Consider the following 12,861-nt stretch of genomic DNA (forward strand, 5'->3'; position numbering starts at 1 on the left):
TTTCGAGTTCGATCCCCAGTCAGGACACATAAAAGAATCAACTGATGCCCTGGCCGGTTTGGCTCAGCGGTTAGAGCGTCGGCCTGCGGCCCAGAGAGACCCGGGTTCGGTTCCCGCTAAGGGCACGTACCTCGGTTGCAGTTTGTCCCCGGCCCTGGTTGGGTCGTGCGGGTGGCAGCCACTCGATGTGTCCCTTTCACGTCGATGTTTCTCTCTCTCTCCTCTCTCTCTCTCTCTCTCTCTCTCTCTCTCTCTCTCTCTCCCTCTCTCCCTCCCACTCTATCTGAACAAAAAATGGAAAAGTGTCCTTGGGTGAGGATAAAACAAACAAACAAACAACAACAACAAAAAGAATCTACTGATGAGTGCATAAATGAGTGAAACAACAAATTTCTCTCTCTCTCAAATCAATGAATAAAATTTGCAAGACCGAGAGCTAGCGGAGCAATCAGAGCTCCTATGCCCCTGGAATGGTCCAGCCACTTTGGACAGTTTGTCTTGACCACGTTAAACAAACACTTTATACGACCCAGCAATTACATGCCTGGGTATTTACCCAAGAGAAAGGAAAACAAGCATGTCATGTTCCTACCAAGACGTGTGCACGTGTTCACGGCTGTTTTATTTGTTCTAAGCAAACTCTGGAAACAACCCAAATGTCTGTCAGCAGGTGATAGATCAGCAGACGAGCGCGTCCAGCCCGTGGAGTTCCGCTCGGCACCTGAAGGAACGAGCACGCAGCACCTGGACGAGCCGCAGAATAATCCTGCTTAGACAAAGGAGCCAGACAAAAACCAAAACGTTCCATACGGTTCCATTTATGAAAAAGACTAGAAAATGTGAACTCATCTACACTGACAGAAAGCAGGTGGGTGGGTGCCTGGGGCTGGGGCTGGGGGAGGGTGGGAAGGGAGAGGAAGGAGGAGTTAGGAGGGGGCACAGGAGGCTTTTGGGGCTGATGATTTGTTCACCATCTTGATTGTGATGACTGCTTCACAAGGGTGCACCTCTGTCAAAACTTACCAAACTGAGCACTTTCAAATATGTACAGTTTAGTATGTGTTAATTACACCTCTGTAAAGCTGTAAATAAATTAGTGAAAACAAACTCACGAACTGAATGATTTAAAAGTTGCACCATGCCCTGGCCGGTGTGGTTCAGTTGGTTGAGCGTCGTCCCGTGCTCCAAGAGGTTGCTGGTTTGGTGCTGGGTCACGGCACTCCCCCGGGTTGTGGGTTCGATCCCCAGTAGAGGGTGTGCAGGGGGCAGTCTACTGATGTTTCTCATCGATGTTTCTCTCTCTCCCTCTCCCTTCCCTTCTCTCTAAAAATCAATTTTTTTTTATCCTCACCCGAAGACATTTTTCCATTTTTTTTGTACAGATAGAGTGGGAGGGAGAGAGAGAAAGAGAGAGAGAGAGAGAAACATCGATGTGAAAGGGACACATTGAGTGGCTGCCACCCACACGACCAACCAGGGCCAGGGACAAACTGCAACCGAAGTACGCGCCCTTAGCGGGAACCGAACCCGGGTCTCTCCAGACCGCAGGTCGACACTCTAACCGCTGAGCCAAACCAGCCAAGGCTCTAAAAATCAATTTAAAAATCTTTTTTTTTTTTAGTCCTCACCCGAGGACATTTTTCCATTGATTTTTTAGATAGAGTGGGAGGGAGGGAGCGAACAAATTATTGAACCTGAGGAGGGGGTCATGGGAATTCCCGATTTATAGTTAGTTGGGCAGAAGTACAGACGACAGCTTGGGACTTGTGATTGGTGTCTGGAGTGGGGGCAGGCTTGTGGGGTCTGTGCTCACTGTACTAGCCTGGGGAGAGTCAGAATTGCACTGAACTGTTGGACACCCAGCTGGTATCTGGAGACTTGGTTGGTGGGCTGGGGGGTCACGGGGGCACAACCTACACCTTTGGTGACAGAAGGGTTGTGCGTGGAGTCTTAGGATTGGTTCAGGATGGTCTGGATGATGGAGGATGGAGGGTGGGGGCCAGCTGGTCTGGTCAGGCCCAGTGGTCTCAATAATAAATGTCAGGGGGCCTGGATAGGTGGGTCATTTAGGGGACAATCAGAGGCTTATCTGGAGGTCTAATATATATCCAGGCATTGCCACAGGACTAGAAAACTCAAATATTTAAGTTCCCGGGCTAATTAAAACAAGAATAGAATCATTTCCTCATACCTCGCCCTACTTGATTTTAGTAATTTAGCAGCTTGACCATAGTGACTTTTTAAAATTTCTTCGTTGCCCTGGCCGGTTTGGCTCAGCGGTTAGAGCGCCGGCCTGCGGTCCAGAGAGACCCAGGTTCAGTTCCCGCTAAGGGCACGTACCTCGGTTGCAGTTTGTGCCACTCGATGTGTCCCTTTCATGTCAATGTTTCTCTCTCTCTCTCTTCCTCTCTCCCCCTCCCACTCTATCTGAACAAAAAAATGGGAAAATGTCCTCAGGTGAGGATAAAAAAGAAAAAGAAAAAGTTGATGGAGACAGTAAAAATGATACAGCGCATGCCCGGTTGTCTGAGTCAATTACACACCCCTGTATGACAATTAAAATTTAAATGACTGTACATATGGACCGTAGGCCTATGTATTCGAACACCCCAGGAATCTTTCAATGCCGGGTGCAACCGCTAGAGTCTGAAACAGATACCGTGATAAACGAGGGACGACTGTAAATGCTTTTACACACGTTTGTAATCCACTGTAGTTCTGTCTTGTGACTTATGTGCACATATGCTTTGCAATGTTTTTTAATCCTCACCCGAGGACATTTTTCTTTTCTTTTTCTTTTTTTTGCATTTATCTTCAGATAGAACAGGAGGGAGAGAGGGAGGAAGAGAGAGAGAGAAACACAGATGCGAGACACATCAACCGGTTGTCACCCACACGACTCCAACTGGGGCCGAGGACAAACTGCAACCAAGGTATGTGCCCTTAGCGGGAACTGAACCCAGGACTCTGGTCCACGGGCTGACGCTCTAACCACTGAGCAACCGACCAGGGCTCTTTGCCATTTTTAATTTATCATATCTATGGTAAAAATGATAGTCATATTATGTATTGAACATCGGCCCTCTGACAAATGTTCTATTAAATACTTTACTCTCTTTGATCTCAGGCAGTTTTGTCCGGTAGCTTGTATCTTCATTTCATAGATGTACAAATTGAGGGTCAGAGAGGTTAAGTAACTTGCCCAAAGTTCCACAGCCTCGGTTGCCCAACTAGGATTCAAATGCCCAGATTCTTAACCACCAGGCAATTCTGTTTCTAAAAAGTCTGACATATTAATTAGTTATCTTATTTCATAATTTAGAGAGAGAGGAAGGGAGAGAGAGGGAGACTTGTTCTTTCATTTATTTATGTATCATTGGTTGATTCTTGTATGTGCCCTGACCAGGCCTTAAACCCGAAACCTTGGTGTATTGGGACAACACTCTAATCAACTGAGCTACCCAGCCAGGGCCTGGCAGTAACATTTTTTTAAATCCCCACCTGAGGACATTTTTGCATTTATCTTCAGATAGAGCAGGAGGGAGAGAGAGAGAGATCGATGTGAGAGAGACACATCGAGTGGTTGCCACCCACACGAGCCCAACCGGGATGGGGACAAATTGTAACCCAGGTCCGTGCCCTTAGCAGGAACCAAACCCAGGACTGTCTGGTCTGCGAGCCAATGCTCAAACCTCCTGCCAGGGCTATTTCTAAAAGTTTTCTTTGGACTCTAGTGCATGTGTGTGTGTGAGAGAGAATGCATTTCAGAAACGGATGAATTAATTTCAAATGGACACACCAATTATCCAGCACCCAGATTTTAACCGAAGCCCAGAGCCCTGTGCTATGCACCCCTTGGCCAGGCGATCACGGCCAGGCCTCTTATCTGGTCGTCACGGTTAGCCACCGGCTCTGGCTTCCTGAGACGCACACCTATGCGATGCGTCTGAAACCCACTCGGAAGCACGCTCCCCTTTCCCTTCGTGCTCAAAACCCACCGCTTTGCAGTGTCTGCCGTCAAAGAGCAAACTGTCTCACTTAGACTAACAGCAGACGTGCGACACGCGAGCACAAAGCCAGAAGGTGACATGGGGACAACTGAGTGGATGTAGAAAGGTCAGCGAGGTCACAGGGAACAGAGGAGTGAGGTCCCTCAGGGGCTGTGAGGAATGTCACCGGCCAGCAGGGAACATCTCAGCTACCACTTTGAGAGCTAAGTCAAGTGTCACAGACAGACAGGGCTGGGTGATGTTAGTGCCATGTGATATTGGTCCCATAGTGCAGCAGGCGACCTCCAACGACCCCTGCCACCTAGTGTCCACGTCTTTGTGTAGTCTCTTACGCAATTAAATACCTAAGTGACTGGGGACTACCCAGTGCCACTCTAGGACACCAACGAGCCCACTCAGTGGTCCCCGGACACTCTAGGCATGGACAGGCAAATTGTCTAGAAAGAGCCAGGTAGGTTGTTTTTGTTTTTCAATTTATCTTTATTGTTGAAAGTATTACAGACCAAATAAGTATTTTAGGCTTTGCAGCCATATAGTCTCACCACAACTCATCTCTGCTGTTGTGGTGCAAAAAGAGCCATAGACAACACCTAAATGAATGGGCATGGCTGTGTTCCAACAAAACTTTATGTACAAAAACAGGCAGCGGGCCGGATTTGTCTACTGGGAGGTAATCTGCCAGTTCTTGCTCTAGGGGAAGGTTTGACCTACTATTTAATCTTTTGTTTGACTTACTCTTTGATTGATTAAGGGTCGCTTTTGTGCCTTCCAACAACACCACCTTCTCCTTCCTGCCTGAAATATAGACTTGAAGGCCGGAGCTGCAGCAGCCATTTAGGACCGTGAGGCAAACCTTGACGATGACAGCCATATACATACAATGGTGGAGCAGCAAGCTAGAAGAAGCTGGTCCTGATAGCATTATGGACTCCCCAAGTCATCCCCAGACGGCTGCCTTCCAGCCTTCCTTATTGTGAGCAAGAAACAAATGTTCATCCTGATCAAGCCACTGTTATTTCTGGGCTACCCGTAGTTACACAGTTGCGAACTTGATCCCCTCTCTCACTGTCCCATTTCCTCCCTCACCCCACACAGTCTCGGCACTCACACCTGCAGTCTCCGCACTCACACCTGCATCTTGCACTCCGAATGCTCCAAACTGCTCCCTGCTCCCTCATTCTTCCTCGCCTTTGCACCTGTCACACCCTCCTCCTGGAAAGCCCTCCCATCTGCCCTCCTACCTAGCTTGCAAATGTGCTTCCCTTGATGCCCCACAATCCCTGCCCCAGTAGAAGCATTTGCTCCCACCTCTGTATGTCCATAACATTGATTCCAACTTTTATTTGCATCCTTAGCATTCTATAAGCTTTTAAATGAACAAGTAAAAATATAGACACAGTAGGTATGAACATTTAAAAATTTTTTTATTGGCCCTGGCCAGTTTGGCTCAGAGGTTAGAACATCGGCCCACAGACCAAAGCGTCGTGGGTTTGGTTCCGGTCAAGGGCATGTACCTCGGTTGTGGTTTGTCCCCGGCCCTGGTTGGGGTTGTGCGGGAGGCAACCAACCGATGTGTTTCTCTGATATCAATGTTTCTCTCTCTCTCCTTTCTGCTCTATCTGAAGATAAATGAAAAAATATCCTCGGGTGAGAATTGAAAAAGAAAAAAAATTTTTTGAATTGATTCCAGGGAGAGAAAGGAAGGAAAAAGAGAAACATCGATTTGTTGTTCTACTTACTAACGCATTCCTTGGTCGATTCTTGTGTGTGTCCTGACTGGGGATCAAACCCGAAACCGTGGCGTATCGGGACGACACTCTGACTCATGGAGCGACCTGGCCAGGGCAATAGGGTGTGTTGTGTGTGTGATGAGCAGTAAAACCATGGAGGAGTCTACTGCACCAGTTCGAGCGAACAGTGATGGTGGTGGCAGAGGTGATGAGACGTGGTCGGGCTCTGGGAATGTTTTGAAAGCAGAGCCAGCTGATGGCGAAACGTGGGGGTGTGAGAACAAGACAGGAGCGGCAGAGACTGAAAGGTTTGGGTCCAAGCCACTGGGCTGGAAAGGCAGGAGGTGGGGCAGGTGGAAGTTGTCTGAATCTGGCAGCCTCACACCCCCAAGCCTTTGTGCCCTCCATCCCCCGGCCTGGAATGCGCTCCCTCGCCACCTCCCACACCAGCCTCAGCTTCACCCCATCCCTCCCAGCTGAGCCCAAATGGCACCTCTCTGGGAGCTGGCGGGTGCCCTCCTGCGCCCCCACAGCACTCTGCCCCTTTCCTTCTCCCAAACATCGCAGGTGGGGACCCTGGAATGATGGGGGAGGGGCTGTGGCTTTTATTCAGCAGCAAATGTGTCAACAAGCAGCGCCCTCAAATTCTTTCCTTCATTCAGCAAATATTTATCGTGCCCGAAACGCTAGAAGGGCAGAGAGCAGAGAACAGGAGAAATAGAGCTGAGCCCTTACGAAGTTCTTCTGGGAGAGATGACTATAACCACAGCAAAGAGAAAGAGCTAATGTGTCACATGGCGATGCAGAGACAAGAGAAATTCTGTATGTGAAGGGGGTTGAGGGTATGCAGTTTTTGTTGTTGTTGTTGTTGTTTTGTTTTTTTATCCTCACCCAAGGACATTTTTCAATATTTTGTTCAGATAGAGTGGGAGGGAAAGAGAGAGAGAGAGAAACATTGATGTGAAAGGGACACATCGAGTGGTTGCCACCCACATGACCCAACCAGAGCCGGGGACGAACTGCAACCAAAGTACGTGCCCTTAGTGGGAACCGAACCCGGGTCTCTCCAGACCACAGGCCAATGCTCTAACCACTGAGCAAACCGGCCAGGGCTGCAGTTGTTAATAAGGTAATCAGGAGGACTTCATTGACGAGGTGACAGTTGAGCTTCAATGTAAAGGAGGTGAGGGGCCCCAGCTGGTGTGGCTCAGTAGTTGAGCGTCGACCCGTGCACCAACAGGTCTCCGATTCTGTTCCTGGTCGGGGCACATGCCCAGGTTGTGGGCCACATCCCCAGTGGGAGGCATGCAAGAGGCAGCCAATTGATGTTCTCTCTCATCAATGTTTCTATCTCTCCTCCTCTCCCTTCCTCTCTCTCTCAAATCAATAAAGAAAAATAAGTAAATAAAGGAGGTGAGAGGAGGCATGTGGATACTGAAGAAGAGGGAACAGCCACTACAAAGGTCCTGGGGTAGGACTGAGCTTAGAATATGAGAGGAACTTGGAGAAGGCAACTTGTGGCAAGTGGGGACCCTGAAATGACGGGGGGAGGGGCTGTGGCTTTTATCCAGCAACAAATGTGTCAACAAGCAATGCCCTCAAATTCTTTCCTTCATCGGCCGAAAACTGTAGAAGGGCAGAGAGCAGAGAACAGGAGAAATAGAGCTGGGCCCTTATGGAGCCTGTGACTAGGGGGAGAGAGGGTAGGAGCTGAGGTTCAGAGAGAGAATGGGGGGCTAGGGGAGATGGCCATCTTACAAGGCACTGGGAGCCACAGTGAGGACTTTGCTTTTACTCTGAGAAGATGGGAGCCATGGGAGGATTCCGAGCAGAGAAGCAACGAGATCTGATTCAAGTTTCAACAGGATCACCATAATAATATCAATAATAATTTATATTTAGGGAGCATTTCCTATGAACCAGGAAACACGCAAAGTGCTTTCTGCAAATGATGTTGGCAGAAGACCCCAGCATCTACCCAGGTATCTCAGCCACCCTCGTAAACATTCTAGACAATTCCCTCTCCCTCAGCCCCCGGGCCCAAGTCATCACCAAGATTGGTAGTCTCCTACCAAAACATATCCTGGAGCAATTTTTTTTAATATATGTTTTTATTGATTGATTTCTTTCTTTTTTTTAGAGAGAGAGAGGAAGGGAGAGAGAGATAGAAATATCAATGTGAGAGAGAAACATCAATTGGCTGCCTTCTGCACGCCCCCTACTGGGGATTGAGCCCAAAATCCAGGCATGTGCCCTGACTGGGAATTGAACTGGGACCCCTCAGTTCATGGGACGATGCTCAATCCACTGAGCCACACCAGCTGGGCCCTGGAGCAAATTTTCAGCAGCTTAACTGAGAGAGAATTTACACACCATATCATTCACCCACTTAAACTGTACGATTCAGTGTTTTGTTTTGTTTTTTAAATTAATTATTTAGGCCCTGGTCGGTTTGGCTCAGCAGCTATACTGCCAGCCTGCGGTCCAAAGAGACCCGGGTTCGGTTCCCGCTAAGGGCACGTACCTCAGTTGCAGTTTGTCCCTGGCCCTGGTTGGTCGTGCGGGTGGCAACCACTCGATGTGTCCCTTTCACATCGATGTTTCTCTTTCTCTCTCTCTCTCTCTCTCTCTCTCTCTCTCTCTCTCTCCCTCCCTCCCTCCCACTCAATCTGAACAAAATATGGAAAAATGTCCTCGGGTGAGGAAAAAACAAAATTAATTATTTAGTTTGGCCAGTGTGGCTCAGTGCACCAAGAGGTCTCAGGTTCGATTCCCCGTCAGGACACATGCCCGGGTTGTGGGTCCAGTCCCCAGTAGGGGGCATGCAGGAGGCGACCAATCGATGTTCTCTCTCATCGATGTTTCTATCTCTCTCTCCCTCTCACTTCCTCTCTCTCTAAAATCAATAAAGGAGCCCTGGCCAGTATGTCTCGGCATTTAGAGTGTCGGCCTGCGGTCCGGAGAGACCTGGGTTTGGTTACTGCTAAGGGCACGTACCTCGGTTGCAGTTTGTCCCCGGCTCTGGTTGGGCCGTGTGGGTGGCAGCCACTCGATGTGTCCCTTTCACGTCGATGTTTCTCTCTTTCTCTCTCCCTCCCACTCTATCTGAACAAAATATCAAAAAATGTCCTCGGGTGAGGATTAAAACACACACACACACACACAAAACAGAAGCTACACAGCATGCAGTACGGTGACTAACACAGAGGCAGCTACGGGGTTCCAGCTGTCTTCTGTTGAGCCAGACATTACAGAGATTTGCAAAATGGTAAAAATGATGCCACTCTTCTCACTAAATTTTTTTGTCTGGAAAATTTATTTTTATTAAAATTGTTTAAATGTTAACTGAAATGGGTTTATTGTTATTTTTAAATACATTAATAAACACATATTTTTAAAATGTATCACTTTTCTAACGTGGTAAATATTGATAGATATAACCCACATAAATAATAGCCTTTTGGGGTCCTTAATAATTCTGAGAGTGTAAAGATTTGAGAACTGCTGTTTGTGTCTAAGTATGTCCTGGTCTCTATATTTTTAAACTTTTTTTTTTTTTTTTTTACTGTGGATCACAGTAAAAACTGAAATGAGAGAACACAGTTCAATAGAAATACTATCCGAGAGAACTGAGGCCCTGTGTGAATCAGCCAGAGAAAAAAAGATGGAAAAGCCCAGCCCGTGTGGCTCAGTGGTTGAGCGTCGACCCATGCACCAAGAGGTCGCCAGTTCGATTTCCGGTCAGGGCACATGCCCAGGTTGTGGGCCTGATCCCCAGTGGGGGGCATGCAGGAGGCGTCCAATCGATGTTCTCTCTCATCGATGTTTCTCTCTCTCTCTCTCCCTCTTCCTTCCTCTCTCCCTAACATCAATAAAATAAATAAATAAATAAATAAATAATTTTAAAAGAGAAGAAACAGTGTGTTTGGACAGAGGGACCAGCACATGCAAAGAGGGGGAAGGTAGGAGGTGGCCGTCAAAGGGGCAAAATGAGCCCAGATATTTAGTTTGTTCTCATCACAGGCCAGGCTCGGACGTTCCACACCCTCATGGAGCCCAGCCTGAGGAAGGGGTAGCCGTTGGGAAAATCATCACACAAATAGATGTCCAACTTGAAACAGTACTAACCACAATGAGGGAGAGGATAGCAGTGCGATTTTGGGCTGGAGGTGGAGTCAGGGGACGCTTTTCTAGAAAGGTAACAGTAAAGCCCAGAACTGAGAGGGGAAGGAACAGGCAAGAGAGCAAGGCAAAGAGTACTGAGGCAGAAGGAACAGCATTGGGGGTGGCTCTGAGGCTGACAGCTGATGTGGCTGGGTTCCAATGGGTAGGGAAATGGGGACATGAGTAATGCCAGAGAGTTGATGAGGGCTGGCTCAGTAGGCCATATAGCGAGGAGTCTGAGTTTGTTCTCAGTCAATAGGGAGCTCTCAGAGAGTTCTGAGCTGAGAAAGGGCGGGCTCTTACCGGCATGCCAACAGGCTCTCTCTGTCTGTGGTGTAGGGAAGGACGAGGGTGGAAGCCAGGGATGAGGCAATTTCAATGGTCCAAGTGAGAGGTGGTGGTGGCTCAAATCAGGGCCAAGGACTTCTGTCCACATAAGCCAGCTCCTCTCTGGCTCTGAGAGCACTTACCTGAGCCCTTACACTGAAGGCTGTATTTCCCTGGTGGAGCTGAAACACCCCAGGCTCTCTGCTGTGTCACAATGGAGCTGTTTGGCACTGAATAAAATTTTTTCCCTCACCGTACTTCAAATTGGGGATTCCTGTTGGTGTTGGTTGACACTACCCATTTGTATTTTTTTTCCCCTTTATCAATTTCACAGAGAGAGGAAGTGAGAGGGAGAGAGAGAAACATCAATGAGAGAGAACATGAGAACATGACTGGCCACCTCCTGCATGTCCCTCACCTGGGCTTGTGTCCTGACCAGGAATCGAACTGCAGATCTTTTGCTGCATAGGTCAGCGCTCAACCACTGAGCCACACCAGGGGGACCCAGTTTGTACTTCTTAATCCCTTCACCTTTTTCACCTAACCTCCCAACTCCTCTGGAAACCACCAATCTGTTCTCTATGTCTGTAAGCCTGTGAAAACAAACAGTTTTATCATAAGTTTGGAGGCAAACTTGACCTAAACAGACACACAGTCTTAATTTTTTTTTACCCCCCTGTATATAGACTGTACCACAGAAATAGTAAAGTGTTAGATGCCATCCAAGCTGCCCCAGACCACATTAGGGCTCCTCAAAATATATGTCCCGCCCTGGCCGGTTTGGCTCAGCGGTTAGAGCGTCGGCCTGCGGTCCAGAGAGACCCGGGTTCAGTTCCCGCTAAGGGCACGTACTTCAGTTGCAGTGTGTCCCCGGCCCTGGTTGGTCGTGCGGGTGGCAGCCACTCGATGTGTCCCTTCACGTCGATGTTTCTCTCTCTCTCTCCCTCCCACTCTATCTGTACAAAAAATGGAAAAATATCCTCGGGTGAGGATAAAAATATATATATATATATATATATATATATATATATATATACACACACATATATATATCCCTATGGCCTTATTAAAAATCAAAAAATTCCCCAATCCAAAATACATCTGGCCCCCAGGGTTTCATATGAGGGACTTGACAGAAATAAAAATTCCCATGCGTGGACATTTCCCCTACAGCGAATATTCTCTGGCTTAATCTATTATTCCCTCCTCCCCACTCCCCAAAATATGGTCGCAACCCACAAGCTTGAAATCACACGGCTCACTGCTCATCATCTGAAAAACTCTAGCGAACCTTCTGGGAGCCCCTGTGACACCCCCACCCCAGCGGGTTTGCCTCGTTTCCTGCCGCACCCCCAGCTTCTGGCGTAAGGCCTAGCTAAGCACATAGTAGGCGTTAGTCAATGCTTGCTGAGTGAATAATGAACACAAAGCGAGCCAAGGACAGAGGCAGGGCTGCAACCCCGCCTGTGCCGCTTCCTAGGACTCCAGAATTCTGCTCACATCATTTTGAAAGACCGTGGCAGCGGGTTCCCGGCTCCTCTTAGCTTCACGCAGCCGTTTCTTCCTCCCGGGTAAATACTTAACCCAGCCTACCTTTCTTAACCCGAGCCTATCTTTCGGATGAACCAGAACTACATTTCCCACAAGTCTCAGCGCTGGGACTACACTTCCCATAGGCCTCTGCTTCCGCCAGGTTCTGTGCCCTTCAGCTCAGGGAGCAGATCACTGCATGTTTGCAACAACCTCCCCCCCTCTCCAATTCCGTTCTCTCTGTGCCTAATGGTCAATCCCCATGCGGCCTTGGTCCGGACAGCCCCTCCCTCCCACCCCTCCTAGAGCAATGAGCCTGCCTCAGTTTCTCTAATGAGACCCCCGCAGCCCCCACCGCTCTCCTGGGGTCCCTAATGAGGAGGGCGGTGCACTGGGGGGGTTGGGGGGGGGTGAGCCGCCTGTCCTCGGTGCGCAGCAAGGCCGCGGCTGCGCGTTTTGGACCCTTGGGGGTCTCGGACCCCTGCTGGGAGGCAGAGGCGGGGTGGGCCTGCTGGGAGGGGTGTCTGGGTCGCCTCCGTGGTGCGCTGTGGGGCTGCGTCTGGGCTGCGCGGCGCCAGGCGGGAGGACGCCGCACAGGTGCGCACGGACCACGGAGCCGTCGCGCGCAGGGAGGGAGGCCGTGCCCCACTGTGTCTGCGGCTCGGGGTGCTGCGGGGTGCGGTGTGACCCCGAGACGGCGGCAGCCCGGCATGCGATGTGTGCGTCCTTGTTTGTTTTGTCTGTGTCCCTGAAGGACCGAGTTCCAGTCCTCACTCTGCCTCTTCTTGAATGTGTGCCTTGGGGCAGGTGTGCCTCGTGCCTCAGTTTCCTCATCTGTACGATGGGGGTGATAAAAGTACCTGTCTCAGAGGGCTGCTGTGAGGATTAAAAGGTAAAATGTGGAAAGCGCATAGAACAATGCTTGGCACAGAGTAAATGCTCAAAAGAATAAATATATAAAATAAACGATGATTATGTATCTTTTGTGTGAGGCAAATGTCTATGACTCTGTAACCTCATAGGAAATGTGGGTATTTGTGATGTGTGTGTCTGTGTGTATCTTTGTATGTGCTTTGCATGTTAGTATGTGTTATGTGTGA

This window comes from Molossus molossus, unplaced genomic scaffold (genome assembly GCF_014108415.1).
Source record: "Molossus molossus isolate mMolMol1 unplaced genomic scaffold, mMolMol1.p scaffold_m16_p_21, whole genome shotgun sequence".
Lineage (NCBI taxonomy): Eukaryota > Metazoa > Chordata > Mammalia > Chiroptera > Molossidae > Molossus > Molossus molossus.